A 17,130-nucleotide genomic window follows, 5' to 3' on the forward strand; every position below is an offset into this window, starting at 1 on the left:
AAGTCTCAGGGAGCCCTGCCCATGTCAGCTAAATGAAGAGAAAGCTGATGGGTCATTTGATTACCAGACATAAGCATTTACTCTCCGAGAAGCAGATCTGGTAGCAAGACCTTTTCAAACTTGCTGATAGTAACGCAATAGGATCCAGCAGCTAACAATTAAAGCTGCATCAATTCAACCTTGAAACAGTCTGCAATTTCCTAGCAGTAACTGCAGCTGAACCTTGGAACTGTTTACTGGGAAAGACAGAGGGCGACTCCTTGTCACATGATGTGTTCATAAAGAGAAGGCTTTAGTGTATCTCTACAAGAACTCATATAAAGGTTGTGAACAGCATTTCTTTCTAGAGACTCCATCTCTTGATCTACGAATGTGTTTCTTCACTTGTTCCTGTGAATCCCAGGGAGAAGGTGGTACCTTTTAATACCCAAACCATGTTTCTTAGACAAAAGTTCCCAGATGACCTGCAGAACACTTTAAACAAACATATAAATAAACAGGGATCCACTTGACTGACGATGTTCAGATCTAGTGTAGGAATAGATTATTTCATCCAGTTAGACTGTTAAATCCTTGGTTTGCATTTCGGCCTGTGTTTTGGCTGGGGAGCAGGGAGTGGAATAAAGGATTATTTTGCTTTTCTCTGCTACACAGATTGTGTGAGGATATCAACCCTAAGAAGAGCCAGGCCCTGAGCATTACTGACCACACTTCAGCTGCTGGTTTCTAAGCACACAACTGCTCAGTCTAATGGCCCTAAGGTCAGTATTGTACCTGCCTCACACCAAGCTGACACTGATTTACTGACTTGCAGGACCTCAGGCTAAAGCCCCAGTAACCCTACTAAACCCCAAACACTACAAAAATCACAAAAAAGAACATTCACCTGGATTTCACATAGAGCATATCACAGACGGCATGAATCAATCAAAAATTGCACATCACAAATAAAGTTAGCCTGGAAAAAACATTAGCATTTTAATACACAGGCATGTACAGCAATCAACAAGAAAATAACAGAAGAATATTCTGAGCAATAACATACTTAAACTTATCTGTGCTTGTTTTCAAAAGTCATTTCAAAGATGGGAAGATCTAGTATTCATTTCATCCATGTTCATGTTTCTCATTTCAAAAGGAAATTCTCTGTCTTTTTTTTTTAATTTAAAACCTTTTCTCTAGGGGGGAAAAATCCTTACAAAAACCTGCTTTTAAAAGATAATCTAGGGATTCTGTTTTGTAAAAATAGAGCTGATTTTCAAAAGAGGAAGGAGCCTGACTAAAATTTCTCAACATCTGCAACTGCAGCTCTCCCCCAGGCATCTGATTAAGCATCTATGGAAATTAAGTAGGCACTTCAGCATTCTGCCAAACTGGACTGAAAAGTATGCTTCAATACTTGGATGATTGGGGATTTCACCTTCAAAACAGTTCAGCTCCTAAATACACTCCAATACAAAACACAGATTTATTGCTTAGTGTTCAATTTTGGCCAACAATTCTTTGGCAACTATTTTCAGGACAAGGACAATACCTTCTTTTCTTCTGACCTAAGTTTGCCATAACACCCCCAATTTTCAGTCCCACATTTCTACCACAGAAGTACCCAGCTTTTATAAGGTGATAAATACACTTTCTTATAATTAACATTATGCAGAATCCCAGCCCTGCACTAAGCCTCTGCCTGCAAGGTCCATATAAAAATGAGGAAAGTCTGAGAGAGTGCAAAATTAAGCATGCAATACCCTCAGTGTCTGACATGAAATTTAATTTTTGTTTTACAATTCCTCTCACATGTCTAAAGATCAGTTATAACAGAAATATATTTTAAAACTTACATAAATTCCCTTTTACATTTTCTTATTCTGAAAACTATTAACATAAATGCTGTATAAATATACTTAATACAAACATGTGTCTGATAGTACTTAATATGTTCCCTGAAAAAGGAGACGACCACAATCATCCTGACTTGGAGCCAACCATATTACTTTAACTTGGGCTCTGCAGCAGATAATCCTGAGAAGTTAAAATAAGAAATGAACTTTTCAAAAATTACTATGGCTCACGCTGTGCACACCATGGAAGCAACAAAAAAACGTACATATTACAAGCACATTCTAGATGAACTCCAACGTTCTTTTCCATTCCCTACTAAGATTAAACACCTTGGAGACCAAGCAAGTATTAAGGTCCAAATTTGCCTCTTGACACAAACTGAGTTTCCCACCAAATTGCTAGAAGCATCCTATGACTCCTTGGTTTGTTTATAAGAAGAAACAAAGCAAGGCATTTTCAGAGAAGACAATTTGCAATACAAAAAAAAAAATTCACCCACATCTACAACAAAGTTTTGCATGTCACAGAAGTACTGTAAAGTGAACAGTCTTCAGTAACACGCAAAACTACTAAATTATCCCTACTTATCTTTCATTCCAAGCATAGTAGCTACTTCTTTTTTTCTCTCAGTCAGTTAAACTCTCACTTCTTCCCCCCCACTCCAAGTTTTATCTCACATTTATTTTCCTTATTTTGAAACAATTTATTTTGAAACAAAAAAAACCTCAAAAAACAATTATAGTAGGTTATATAAACTATTTTAAAGATCTCTCCTAAAGAATCCAGAAGCATTTTAACAAGCTTGGCATTTAGATCAAAAAAGAATGCCATTTATTGAATCACAACTGAGTGCATTTAATTGTCCAGAAAACATTGTGGAAAAAACCCCAAGCGTATGTCTTAGTTCAACTAAAACTCAGCACAATGCAAGTCTACCTGTACCTTAACCCTGCTGTAGGTCATGATGAGTCACTGTGCTCTGCAAGAGCAGCCAGAGCACCACCTGCAACTTGTCAGTAAGCTGAAATGTGATTAAGTTATCCAAAGCTTTCCTCTAGCAGGAAAAGTCTTCCCTTACACAGAATTACTGCATGAATGCATTGACATAAAACAGTATTTCCAAAGCCAAGTATCACTTCACCTCCATGCTGAAAGCAAAGTATAGACAGCAAATAAGACTCTCAGTGCAAAGGCAAACAATTTGGGTTTGTTTTTAAAGGTAGCTCTGGGGAACCAACTGTTACACTGTTTCCAGTCAAGTTCTGCAAGTCCTTTCTCTCACTATTGCAATAAGGACTGGCCTTGAGCACAGCCATTAGGAAAAGTTTAATACATTCCTGTAGTCCTAGGGAGAAGAGGGGCTGCTGCATGCTAATAGAGAAACCATCATGGGTGTCTGCTACATGTGAACTGTTACTCATCTTCTTTTGAATTTTTCAAAACATCAGGCTACTTAATTATCCTCACAAAACTGCACAGAGAACAAGGTAACAGTCATGCAACTGGAAATACAATAATTATAAAATATTACATATATTTCCTGCGCTTTTCAATGTTCTGACTTTAATAGTTTCAAGATACTTATCTCAGAGGTTCCTTTTGAACCACAAAAGCTGACAAACCTTCCGTCCACTAACCAAAATAATTGCAGTTTCCACTTCCTAAGTAGTTAAACAATAAGTCAGCTTACTCTCCAGGCTTCTAATGAAAACAAATGAAAATGTACGGATTTGTTAAGGCTGGCAACAAACTTAATCTTGCTTAAATTGCTCTCCTTTTCAGTAAGCCTGATGCTTTCATGTGCTATTCTTTAATCTTCATTATCCAATCCATTTTGTTGAACTACATTTTCAAAATTCTCTTCTTCCTGTTCCTTCTACTTTTCTATCTCCCAGTGAAAATCTGTTAACTGGCAACCAAGTATAACTGTAGAGCAACACAGTGTTAAGCACCAGGCTATACCAAGTGTCTACAATGAAACTGTGATTTTGCAGAAATGCTTCATGTCCCTTGAAACTGTTTGCCTCCACAGATTCCCAAAAGAAAGAGTATTCTAATTTTACCAACTGATCTTCTTGGTATGAATTATATACCTGGTATGTTATTTTTCAACTCTGTGGCTGCTCTGTAAGCATTACCCAGTGCTAAATTCCCTTCAAGTACAACAGCAAGTCAAGAACACAGCCTGTAATTTTGTGCCTCAAATGAGACAACTGCAGTCCAAGTGCAACATATGAACTCAGGCAGACCAGAAGAACAGAGAACACTGATACAAGTTAATGACTGGAAATCTTTATACAGCTGCTTTTAAAATTCTCTGCTGTGAGCAGCTGGTTCCAACAAGAATATTAGATAGGAAAGCTAAAAGGATCAAAATGCAGAATTTGAGACACGAACACATTTCAGTAAGATCAGTTATGGCAGTGAAGTTAGCCTATGCAGGGTTTCTAAGAGTTGATGTTAATCATAATATTCAAAACTAACAAAGCAAAAGGGAATACAAAAGGTTTCTGGACATCTTAAGTGCCAAAGGAATTACTTTGTCCAGTAATTCAAACAAATTAGTTTGTGTCAAAGAGCTCAAAGAGCAGATGTAATTAAAGTATCACTGTCCTAAAAGAAACAGAAAAGGGTGTTCATTATTCAGGTACCTCAGCTGCTCCACGTTAGTGATGCTTCTATTTCTGCAACACTTAATGTCTCCCTAAGTACATATAAATCACTTATATTTGCTTATTACTCACACTCCTGGCTTCTGATAAAATTACTTATCAAACACTAATAAAGCATCATGGACCATTCTAGACTGATGTTTAAAATTACCATATGCAGAAAACATTTTAGAAATTTTACAAATGTGTTCTCAGCTCAGAAATGGCTCTAACAATTTCATGATTTTGCTAAAAAAATCTTAACTAAAATTAGTATTCTGTGTGTGGGCATACCACTATATTTTTAATTCTTTGAAGAGACTAAAAAAAGTCCTGGTACTAACCTTAATCTTTTATGGCTAAGTTCTATAAAAAACCAGTAAAACTCACTCCAAGTGCTAAAAAAAGCCATAAGCATAGCTGAAGCAAATGAGTTTGCAGATTGATCCTGATCAGTCCTCGCTCCATTTGCTTGTTTTGGAAAGCAGCATCCCACTCCTCCATCAAGGAAGAGAGGTAAAAAATCTCAAGTGAATGCTCCTCCTCATTGCCAATGCACAGGAGCTGCTGGAGGTGAAAGCAAAAGCTCCGATGTGCCATCCTTCCCTGACACACAGGAGAAAATCTGACATCAAGGACTTTCAGTCTCTCAGATGCAGTACCTTTAAAAAAATGTTACTGCACCAGCAGAGTTCAGCAACTGATAAAAAAGGTGACCCAAGGCATCTGCTACAGACCAGGAAAAAGGGAGATGGAGCTGAATTCTAATCATGTTCCCTGTTTTCCAAATACAGCCCTCATTTTAGTTCACATTTTGACAGTCCCATGGCTGGCCAGCATGGCTATCCTCAGAGGTGACCCCAACAACTACAATTTACCTTTCTAATGAACATTTTTTCTATTACCCTATGGAAGGGTAATCAAAACTTCACTCTCCAGGCTTCCACCCTTACTAAAGCAAAAAGAGAAGAAATGTAGGAAAAGTATGAACAATGCTATGAGTATGAACATGTATGCAGAAAACTGCAGAAATCCAAAATTACTGGAGATCTGAGGAGGGATGAAAATGACAAGTTAATTGCAGAGATGCCTGAAGACAAAACAGGAGATTGGCAGAGGAAGAAAATCAGAAGAGAAAGCACTTTGGGACATATAAGATGAAAAGATAGGAAAACTTCAAAGAAGTAATCAAAAGAATAATTTAAAGATAATGGATACGTGACATTTCAGAACATATAGTCTTAAAACACTAATTGTTCCTGTTCTGTGGTTAAACTGATTAGAGTTCTGTGGTTTTCCAATTAAAATGCCACCTTAAACATACACAAACTATAATTAGGGAAAAATAATTTCAGAATGTGATATTACATAAAATCACTTGGACTCTTACAATAAAGAATATGAATTTAAAATAATCAGTTCCATAATGGTTGAACTATCACTCAAAAATTGGAGGGTAAGTCAGATGTAACTCTTTACAGAACACTATTTCTAGGAAGGTATGATACTTACAAAGCTTGATTGTGTTTGGGGGATCCATTACATTCCTATCCTAAGTTTCAACAGCAGGCAGGAAGAGGTATGCTGGGTTTGGGTTTTACATCACCCCCAAGACCAATATTACAGTATTTGTAAATCAAAAGCAGTAGTGAATTCCTTACCAGATCTAATTGAGGTTGCTACATTTAAGGAACAAAAGTACTGTTTCTTTTACTACGTGCTTTTTGAAAGTGAGATAAATCTGGAGGTTGGGACTAGATAACCTTTAAGTTCCATTCCAACCCCTGCACATTCTATGGCTCTGTGATAAGGGCAGCAAGAGGAAGCTTTTCACATTGAAACATCAAAGAGACATCACTTGTCATGAAAGGGCTTCCTCAAAACCTGAAATCTGGAAGCATTTGCAGGAGTTCAAATTTCACTGATCTGACCTGGAAGACAGTTCCATAGCTGAATCCTTACAACCAAGGGCATTTTATTCCCAGTTCTTCAAGCATAATCCTGGGCTTTGCTAACTGCATTGTGCCAGATCTACACACCCATGGGATAGTTCATAGTCCAACTCATTCTTTCCACTATAAAAGCCTATACAAAAAATTTTCCTGCACAGTCCATAAGGCTCAGTGCTATAAACACTTCTAGCTCTTTATTCCTTGGGTCCTTTCCATGTTTGAATAATGGATGAAAACTTTAATTAGTTCAGAACTTAAAATTCAGTTCCTGCTAATTGCACAATAGGTGATACTCTGTTCACCTCAGATTTCTAGCCATGCTACTTACTATAAACTTTAGATAAGTTAAATATCACCTGCAGATGAAAATTTGGCTATAGCACCTAACTACATCTTGGCACATTCATGTTCTAAGAGATCACACATGGACTATTTTTAATCTCAGGTGAGTAACAAGAGGAACTAAACTTTTAAGTAAAGGCCTACAAAAACATTATTACCTCTATTTACATTTTAGTGAGATAAAATGTCTTCACTTGAGTCTACTTAGCATTTTACCAAGATCAGAGAGCACACGAAGTAACAGAGATATCGAGTGAGTAACTCAGAGAGTTAGAAAGAATATTCATAGGAGAAAACTTTCTCCCCATGTACAGGAAATGTGAGCGTATCATGTAACCTCCTGCTGGTTTTCTGCAGCAAACTACATTTCATCAAATCTTTCAACAAGTTGTTTAGTACATTGCACAGAATGAAGGAAAACTGATCAGATACACCAATCAAAGCAGATTACATCCTGTTAATCCACTTAACAATTTAAGCTGTACTTGGCCTGATCTAAGAAGTGTAAATCACAGTAGCCCAATTAAGCATTATACCCATCTACATTAGCTGGAATCAGGCATACAAGCATCTCCTTTTCCAGTGAACCTCAGCAAGTCTGAGAAAAATAAGAAAAACCATAACAGAAATATTATACACAAGATCACTTTCCCTTATTCAAATCATTAAGCACAGAACTCAGTTGAGAAGACTCGTTTTTTATCCACAGTATGCAAAACAGCCCTTTATTTCTCCTCCCTTAAAAGACACAACTTCTAGTCTTCAATAATCCACATTGTCTTAGGTTGTCAATCTGAAAGCAATAGATCTCATTACTGGGCTCCCAAGAGGTAACAAATGAGATTTACATTCCAAACATACTTTGGATAGAGGAGGATCAAAAGGACAAGCCATCTTCAGCAGCAGGAAGACATACAAGCAGACTCTGCTGTGGTACCCTACGGATCCTAATTGTCCTGACCCACTGCTGTCCACACTGCTGGGGCAGGGAGACTTCACAACCTGCCCTGTACTAACAAGGAATGATTCCAATACTGATTTTTCATGAGGCTACTTGCATGACTAAACATTAATCAATTTGTGCTAGGGTTGCAAATTAGGATCAAAATAATTATTTGACAAATAAAATTTGATTGCAGCTAACTTACAGCCACAAGTCATGAAGCATATTCTGTAGAAAGCTAAATCCTTTACTCTTTCAATCCTGCTTTTTGTTTTCCAAATGACACAAAACCAGCTAAGATACTAAGCCAACACACAGCGTCTCACATGTGGTTAATCAATGCATATTTCAGATAACAAAGTCTTTGTTTAATATACAGATAGCCAAAACTGTCTTATGCATTAATAAAGGGATGTCATTAATTTAAAAATCACATTAATCTGTCTGAAAAATTTCCACGTATTAGAGCAAAAAGTATCCCTCAAATCACACTAAAGAAAGATTTAATGAAAAGTATTGCTATTTTTCCAGACTGAGTAATTGAAAGTTTGTCAATGCTTGCACTTTGTTCCTCCACCACAGTCTCCCATTTGTTTGGGTGAATTTTTATCAAAGTACCAGAAGAAAAAGCACTTCTATGGTGACAATAACAACACAAACCTTGGAAAGGAGACACAGTGACATGCACGAGACCTGAGACTTGCATTTTCTTTCATGAACAGATTCAAAATGGACTGTATCTCTCAAAAAAAGCCAAAACACAGCAGTGTAGGAATGACCAACAGAGTATGAAAAAACGAGTTTCTTTCAAGTCAATCCATGGCACTTCTCCCATTAAATAAAAATTAAATATACGCATTAGTCGTTCTTATATTGACTTTATATACCCTTCATATAGCTGACAATTGATGAAGCTTATGCCAAGAGGTGTTGAACAACTTCTTTTATTTATCACACTTAAAACTCTTTAAAAGCTGAGTTAAGCATAAGCAAGGTTTAAAAACCTCCCGACTTCATGTTCTTAAAGCCTTGGCAGTTCATTGTTCTAGTTAGTGATTTACCCTATCAAGATGAGGCTTGATATTTTAAGCTCAATATAAATCAAAACCTGACTTATTTGTAGTCTATCAAAGCCAAAGCCTTTTACCTATTGACTTACCTTAAATGGCAACTCAGTACCTATGTCTATGCCTTTGCACACAGTCAGTACCAGCATCAGTACTAAGAGGAAATGAAACACCATAAAAGCAAAGATGTCTTCCAAACCACTCAGTCAGTTTTTAAAAGACACTTGAAATGAGTATTCTCAAAACTAACAGGCAAAATTAACACCACCAAGTATTGTAAATAACACCCAGTACACTAAACAAACAAAAAACATCCAACCAAATGCCATTAATGAAAATAAGGATAACATTTTATACCGGTGATTAGTCTACCTCTTAAAGCATGAAGTCTGACAATTTGACTTTATCCACCTCAACTCTATAAAAAGCAGCCTTCCATAATTTGCAATACACAGTATGTTTCACACAATACCTGAAGAGAAAAAAACCCACAAAATCCCTCTCTCGAGCATGAAAAAGCCTACATCTTTGGTATCAGGAACAAAAACCACATCTACACTGTTCAGTGCAACTAAATATATGACAGTGAAACTAAGGCAAGAAGTGGGAAATACCAAGAGTTCTGTGGAACATAAAGGAGTGTGACAATTTACATCTGCTAAGCAGCAGCACCATGGTGTTTACAGCAGCTCTCTACACTAACTTATAGTTTCAGAATGAAAAATATCAGGCTGTCAACTCAACAGTCCAACATAAGACATATTACCCAAACTCAGAGCAAGTTCACAGCACACACTTACTCAAGTTAATAGAACTTGTTTATAAAAGTTGAGCTAGGTCAAAGTTATATTTTGCTGAAAGTTATTTCATTCCAAGGAAGTCAAAACACACTTTAGGAAATGAAACAGAGAAGTGATGTCATATCTACACACTCAGAGATTTTTCAGGTGAACATTTGACACAAAAATACCATGTAAGGCAATCACAAACTGTGACATTTACTCCAATTATGATACTTGGCTGCACACACTTACAAGATCCTAACAGCATTTTGGGAAGGTCTGGGAATTGCTCAACATGGCATTATTCAAAACAAGAGGATGGTTGTTATATGAAACAATGTGTGTGTATATGTATTTATTTTTTTAATACAGACACATAAATATAAAACAATATGCAGCAAACTTTCTTAAGTGTTGCTTTCTCCTAAGTGGCTTCTTATTTTTATCTAGATAAAGAGCCTTCAGTTGGAGCTTTTTCTTATCCAGACACGTGCAGCAGCATCTCTGTGGCTACATCTGTAGCTGTGTGCAGAACAGGCCAGAGGACAGATACTGAAGCCATGCAGCAGAGAGCACATGCTAAATGCTCTTGTCTCATGGAACAGGGCTGTCTTGTCCCTAATCCATTTTGGGATAGTCCCTAGCCCATGGCTTTCCCTAAGCAATGCCCCATTCCCACTGCTGACACTGGCCCAAGGCAGGCCAGGGCACCCACTGACATTTGGACAGTGCCACAACCCTGTGACAGCACTCAGGTTCAGCAGCTACAGCCCCAGCCCTACCAACCCCAGGGGAAGTTCTGCAAGTCTCAGAGAGCACTGCAGTTGTATTTTTCTTATTTTCCTTTGCAATACAAATATTTTTGAAGTTATTTCCATGACTGTGATATTTATGTTCATGAAGACAATGTAGACCTTTTTATTAGACCAATGAAGCAAGAAGCATAAAATATGGGTTTTATGTAGTTATGGCCACATTTTAGAGATATGTTTACAATCTCTATTCCTTATTTCTAATAGGAAAAATCTCTTTTATCAAACTACCAGCTCAAAACATACTCAAATCCGTAATCATGCAAGAGAATAACAAGATCAACCAAGCAGATTGGCCTTTTAAAAATGTCTCTTAAATAAAGAAAACACACCATTGAACAAGTACACCTCCTGAACCTGGAATGCTGTAGTCTAGCACTATGAAGCTCACATGCTCTTGAGAAAGCAAGTTTAAGGAGTCAAAGATGGACATAGACCTTTTGTGACAATCAGGATCCAAAGGGAGCTGCCGGTTTTGTAATTTTTGACACTGTTTTGCTCAGCATGTTATATCCAATGCCCTTGATATGAGGCACCTAGTGAATTATCACTTTTAAACATTTTTTCAGCAGGATCCTTACAGACCACACTGCTTCCCACCAGGCTGTGGCTGATCCACTCCATTCACTGCGAGGTGCTGAGGCTTTAGCTGTCACATTTATTCCTGGAAAACTCTTTTTTCCTACTGTGGCTACTCTATCTGACAAGGATCAGTCAATGTTTTCTTTTTTTTAAAAATGCTGCTGGTCATTCCTGGAAGAAAATGAAATTTACTGCTGCATGCTTTGGGCTCATCTAATTACAATACTAGCCTTCAGGGAATTTTTAAACTAATGACATTGGATTTGTCAAGCACAAAAACTTTTAATCTGATTTTTCAAGTGGATCCTAGCCAATGGATCCTGGCCACCACAGCACTTAACAAAACACATTTGACTGTCCTCCATGCAATATTTAGGTGGGCTTCTTATCAAAATGTTAATTTTTGTTACCTAATATCTTTCTCTGGTGGTCAATACAAGGCATTTAGGGATATTGACAATGCTATTAAATTTTTTATGACTGAAAGTCCACAAGTCAAATTATATGTGTGTATATACAGCTTCACAAATGAATGGAGGCACACATGTTGAGAAATCTGAACCAAAACACTATATGAACAACTCCCCTGTTTGTCTGCTGATCTCATGATGCAGAATCAAGAAACACCAGCCCAACAGTAGTTGTTTTTAATTTTATTTCAACATCCTAGTCTTTATTTTCAATATTTTTTTTTTTATTTTCTGTGCTAATACAATGAACAAAGCCCCAAACAATTAATTATGTCACAATGTATTGGGTATTTCCTTAGTTCTAAAATACAAATAATGCACCGTTTGACCCATTAAGTCTGGTTTGACTGCACTAGTTGGGTCTTTTGGTCAAATAATGATGGACTCACACTTCAATTTCAAATTCATTTCAATTATTACTGCTGTGCACACACAAGCTGCAACTGTGCCATGTAGAAAAGTTGATAATGCACTTCAAGAAAAGATCCTCTATCAAAATTCTCTTTCTTTCAAACATAATTATTGTCTATTTTTTTCAAAACTGCATACTTCAGGGCAATTTTATAAAACGCATTATGAAATATGAGTATTATTGTTCATTAAGCAACTGGTATCAACATGCTAGTCTTCCCCAATCATAGAAAAATACAGTTGTAACACAAAATTGTGCCAATGTAACAAAACTCAAAATAGTGGCACAATCAAATGGCTACTTCCAAACCAGACTTGGCTTCGGTCACTTGTCATTTTCTCCCCAGTACTACTAGGTGTCCTGAGAAGAAGGAACAGCTCTCCACAGGTAACACAGAATGAGATGAAGGCTGTGACTACCCATTGGTTTTAAAAGCTAAATGCATTCACCCTGTCAGCACAACTTGGAAACCTAACAGCAGCATTACCAAAACAAGTAACAGGATTCCTAGGTGTTGGAAGGGATGACTGACACGTCCACTTGGAATGTGAGTGACCATCTCCAACCAACAGTCAGGGCTTGCACTTCCAATGAGAATTCACAATCTGACTACAGTCATTTAACACCACTACTCAGAAGAGAGCATGCAACTGCCGTGCTACTTTCTTCAAGTATGCAACCAGTTTTAAGAAAAGACGTGTTTCAAGCACTGATGTCTATGTCTCTGTAAAAAATATAAAACCAAAAAGCGTTACTTGAACACTTCTACAAGTACTACTGATGTATTTTAGCATCACATCCTACTTCCCACAAAGATGTGCCCTTGTAATACACATCCACGCTACACAAAGCTGTGTCACCATTTTCTATCTTACTGCCAGAGATATAGGTATTTTCAGCCTTTTCCTCACTGATACTCCAACTGATCATGAACAAGTTGTCGTGGAGGAATATTATAGATGCCCTACATCATTGTCTATATAAACCATGAAGTTTACTTCAATTTCAACAGAAATTACATGGAACTTTTCTCAGATACTAAAGTCAAATTCCAAAGTAACAGTTCATCTCATTCTCAACTGCCAAAGGGCCCTGATAGGATTAGAGAAACACCTCATACACCACCAAGTAGCTTAAAAGCACCAAAACAGGTGCTCCCAAGGTTGCAAGAGTATGTCTCCTTTCCTGCTAGGTTAGAGAACTTCTACAAAAAATGTTCAATTCCATTCCATCTGTTTGGCAACGAAATTAACTCTTCCTGCTGATGGTAGCTTCAGTCCAGCCTCTCCCCCTCTGAGCAGCAAGGGACAATGTGAAGACAAAGGTTATGACCATGCCAGGCAGGATGACAGCAGGATCAAACAAAATTAGGCTCAGGCACACAGAGCACTCCATGCTATGAAAGGCAGTATTTTGGATACAGCCTCAAATAAAGGATTCTGAACATGCTACTAAATTTTAAGTGCATTATTTACATCTCATTTTCAATGATTCAGTAACATTATCCAAACAGGTGTTTCATTAGCCAATGGAATAAATGCAAAATCATAAGCATTCTGCTTCTGTCTGACTGAAGGTGTTTTTGAACAAACAAAATGCTGAGTTAGATTAAAAATAAAAAAGGAAGAGGAATTACACTTAATTATGCAAGAATTTAATCTGCAGATTGAGTCTCACACACAGAAATCCCCCTTATTTTGCAGTACGCTGGAGCTTCAGCTGCAGTTTAAAGCATGTTGGCACATAAAGGAAAAACTTAATTTCTTTTCCATTAAGCACTACTACTTAATCTTATAAAGGGGGAAACACAAAATTCATTCAATTTCTTCTCAGGAAATCTGACAAAACAGTATATTGTTTCTGGCTGGCAGCCACTGTACTATCATAGAGTTTCTTAAAGGTGTAACACTGGGAATTCTACCAGGTTTGAAAAAACACTGGAAGTGTAAAACCAATAGAAATGCCCATTAGCTAAATTCACTCTAAAAACAAATAGCAAGAAAGCAATAGGTCTTTAAGGAAGGCAGGGGTCCTTGCAGAGGCTGGCAAATTCTCCAAGCCAAACTAAATCCACAGTGTTAACAAGCCACGACTTTCCTCTGGCATCACCAGAAGGCTGTTTATAAAGACAGATGAACAGAAGGAAGGCTTTTCAACTACAATTCTGTCAAGTTAAACTACTACCAAGCATAAGTTTAAAAGTGGTTTCCAGTCAACCATCTGAGCTCCATGGAATCTCAGAGCTCATTTTAAGGTGATATAAGTAAGTACAGAAATATAGATACACACACACGGACTAATATCTAACATCCACTGTGGTAGTTCCAGCTGACACAAAAGCAACCACCACATTTTTGGGAATTTAGAGCCTGAACAGCAGTGTTGATTGAAAGGCACCATTAGGCTTGTTCCTTTCATATGCTAATAATGACATCATGCCTTATGGCCTGATACTGCAACCATACATTATCATCTTATAAAGACATTTTTTCCAAAGAAGTCTAAGATATGAGCAAACAGCTCACCTGCATATAGGAAGAAGGTTTTTTAATTCGTCCATGACACAGATTTTCTTCTGTACCTTAGCGCTGTGAATAACTACTACTGAAATATTTATAAAGGTTTGACTTACTTTTTTTTTAAAAAACATCTAATTGTTGTGGGCAGAAGAAAAAAAAATCTAAATAAGAAATTTTTGAGCATCCAGAAGCAGCCCTGGACATCAACAAAGTGTAGCAAGGTAAGGCCCCTGATGGCATTTTGGGTACAGGAGTGATTCAGGGCTGAATCTTTTACAAATAGTCCAGTGCAATGTAGTGTAGTGCAAAGACTCTGTCACACGGCACCCCAGAAAAGGGAGGGGGAAAAAAAAGATATTATAAATACTCTCTCCATGTTCCTGACATATATTCAGGAACAAAATAAGCGATAATAAATTATGTAACTATTACTGACTACATATACCACGTTCTCTTTTTATTTAGGCATCATACTGGCCAAAACAGAATTTTATTTTTCTTAAATGCCCTGGTTTGTAGTGGTGGGCATTGAAAAGGTTAAGAGAAAAAAAAAAAACGTATTAAGAAAAAAACAAGATCTCCACATCAACAAACAATCCACAGAACAGTGAGAACACGAATATAAACCTATTTTTCACACACACACACTCGGTCATTGTGCTGTATTTCGTGCATACAGGAATAGAAACATACATTAAGTCCCACTGTTTTGAAAACAACACGCCTGAAAACTGCGATGATCCTTCTTCCCCACCACGGACAGTGCTACATAGAATCTGGAGGACAGCCCCATGCATAAATAAATAAATGCACTAAACGGCGGAGGGGGACAGTCCGGAGGAAATAAAAGCGGCACACAAAGTGCTGAACGCCTTCCCCGGGCAGGAAACCAGTTATAATTTAATGGCCCAAAACCGATTTACATTAAGCCGAGGGGAACCCTGCGGGGCTCCGCGGCAGCGCGGCGCCCGAGCCTCCCGCATGACGGGGCCGCCGCGGCGGGCGCTGGGGCGAGGAGCGGAGCCCCGGGGGAACCGCGGCCCGGGGCCGCACCTGCCGCGGAGAGCCCCGCGCCGCCCCGCCGCGTCCCCGGGCCCGCGGTGCCCACTCACCTGGCCGAGGCGCGCACTGCGGCTCCGCGCCCGCGGCGGGCTCCGGGCGAGGGCGGCTCCCGTGCCGCTGCGGAGCCGGGCGGCGGCCGGAGTCACCCCGTCCTTGCGGCACGCGGCTCCCGCCGGTGGCGGCGGCCCCTCCGCGCCCACGGCGGGGCGAGCGCCTCCCGCGCAGGGGCGCCCGCACCGCCCTCCGCCCCCGCGCCGTCTCAGCGGCGGGGCCGCGCCCCCCGCCCCTCCGCCGGCCCCCGCCTCCGCGCCGGCATCTTCCCCGCGATCGGGCACGGCCGTGGGTGGGGGCGGCCGGGCCGGGGCCGAGGCCGCAGCCCCGCGGGCCTGGGCGGCGCCGGGGGCGGGCAGCCGGTAACAAAGCCGCCCGCGAGGCAGGAGATGCGGCCGCCCCGCCGGCGGAGGGGCTGCGGGGATGCCGCCCAGGCCGCGGCTCCGCAGCCGCCCGGCCGCGGGGTGCAGCGCCCAGCGCGTTGCAGCGGACCCCGGCCCGCACCCAGATCCGCCCGGCGAGCCCCGGCCCGCAGCTCCGGAATGAGCAAATCGGGCGGGTGGCTGAGCAGCGATTCCCGTGAGGAGCTGGGGAAATGCTCCTGCGGCTGCTACATTGTTACCGCTATTGACGAGCAAGCGCCACTGAGGTGGTGCTTTGAAACGCCGGGTTTTTTGGTTTTTTTTAAGTCACACACAGTTATCTGCACTGACGGCTATCGGTGTCATCAGCGTATGAGCCAGCCTTCACCGCTCCCTCACTGCCAATTGCCCGTCTATTTCAAAGCAGTTAGGTGCCAACAGCTCTACATTTCCTACTTTTTCAGCAATTTCACTTGTGCTTTGTCCATCACAATGAATTCAGGATTGTTTTCATAGGAAAATGTGATTACAAACATGAAATACATTAATATATACAAAACATAGTAATCCAGAGGAAGAGAGATGTGAAACACTGCAGAATCACAGCCCGACAAAAACATGGTAATACCAGTAACAGGAAAAAATGGACATATTCTTACATGATCAAGGTTCTTGTAGTTATTATTATGAGACAACACCTCATACTTTGTTTTCTAAGTCACATTTAGACAAAATCTTCCCACAACCAAGGAGCACATCATTGCTACTTTGTATTTCACATCTGTTTTCTTATATAAATATAAAACAATATATGAGAAACTACATGGGTTTCTGTAGACACTGTTTCTTCAGAATTACCAGATGGCAACTATATTAAATTATTGCATGTCAAAATACAAAGTAAATATAGCAAATTCTCAAAGCCCTGGGCTTCAAATACTTTCTGTATTGAAGCCCATGGCACTTTGCACTTGGGCTTCAATAGAAAGAGGAAATTTGCTCGTCAGCCCTTCTGTACTAGACAAACTGCTCCAGATACAAGTGTATGCGGCTGTATTCCAAAGTAGGTCAAGCTATAAAAGTCATTGACGCTCTTCCACCTACCTGAAGCTTAAAAACCTTGGTTTGTCTCTTTTCTGTGACTTGCACACCTTTTGGCACATTGGTCCAGTTAAACATACTCAATGTGCAAATGATGGGCATGCAACTGATTAGTCGTACACAAGTTTTCCCTCGTGATTCGTTATACTACTGTGATGTGCAATTGCAATAAATGTTTGGATT

At 39.6% G+C, this 17,130-nt stretch overlaps 1 protein-coding gene across 4 annotated transcripts in view; it reads right to left on the bottom strand.

Annotated features, from left to right (window-relative positions):
• Positions 1 to 17,130, bottom strand: part of HECW2 (HECT, C2 and WW domain containing E3 ubiquitin protein ligase 2) — a 172,333-nt gene that overhangs the window by 131,989 nt on the left and 23,214 nt on the right. The window contains exon 1 of one of the 4 annotated variants that reach the window (XM_085066071.1): positions 15,484 to 15,652. The exons of 2 other annotated variants lie outside the window; for them this stretch is intronic. The gene's annotated coding sequence lies outside the window, so the exon portion shown is untranslated. Of the gene's footprint in view, positions 1 to 15,483; positions 15,656 to 17,130 lie in introns of those variants that run through there. One more of the 4 variants, XM_085066076.1, reaches the window with a different exon arrangement.

The sequence above is a fragment of the Lichenostomus cassidix genome, chromosome 7 (assembly GCF_008360975.1).
Source record: "Lichenostomus cassidix isolate B80296 chromosome 7, HeHo_3.0, whole genome shotgun sequence".
Taxonomy (NCBI): domain Eukaryota; kingdom Metazoa; phylum Chordata; class Aves; order Passeriformes; family Meliphagidae; genus Lichenostomus; species Lichenostomus cassidix.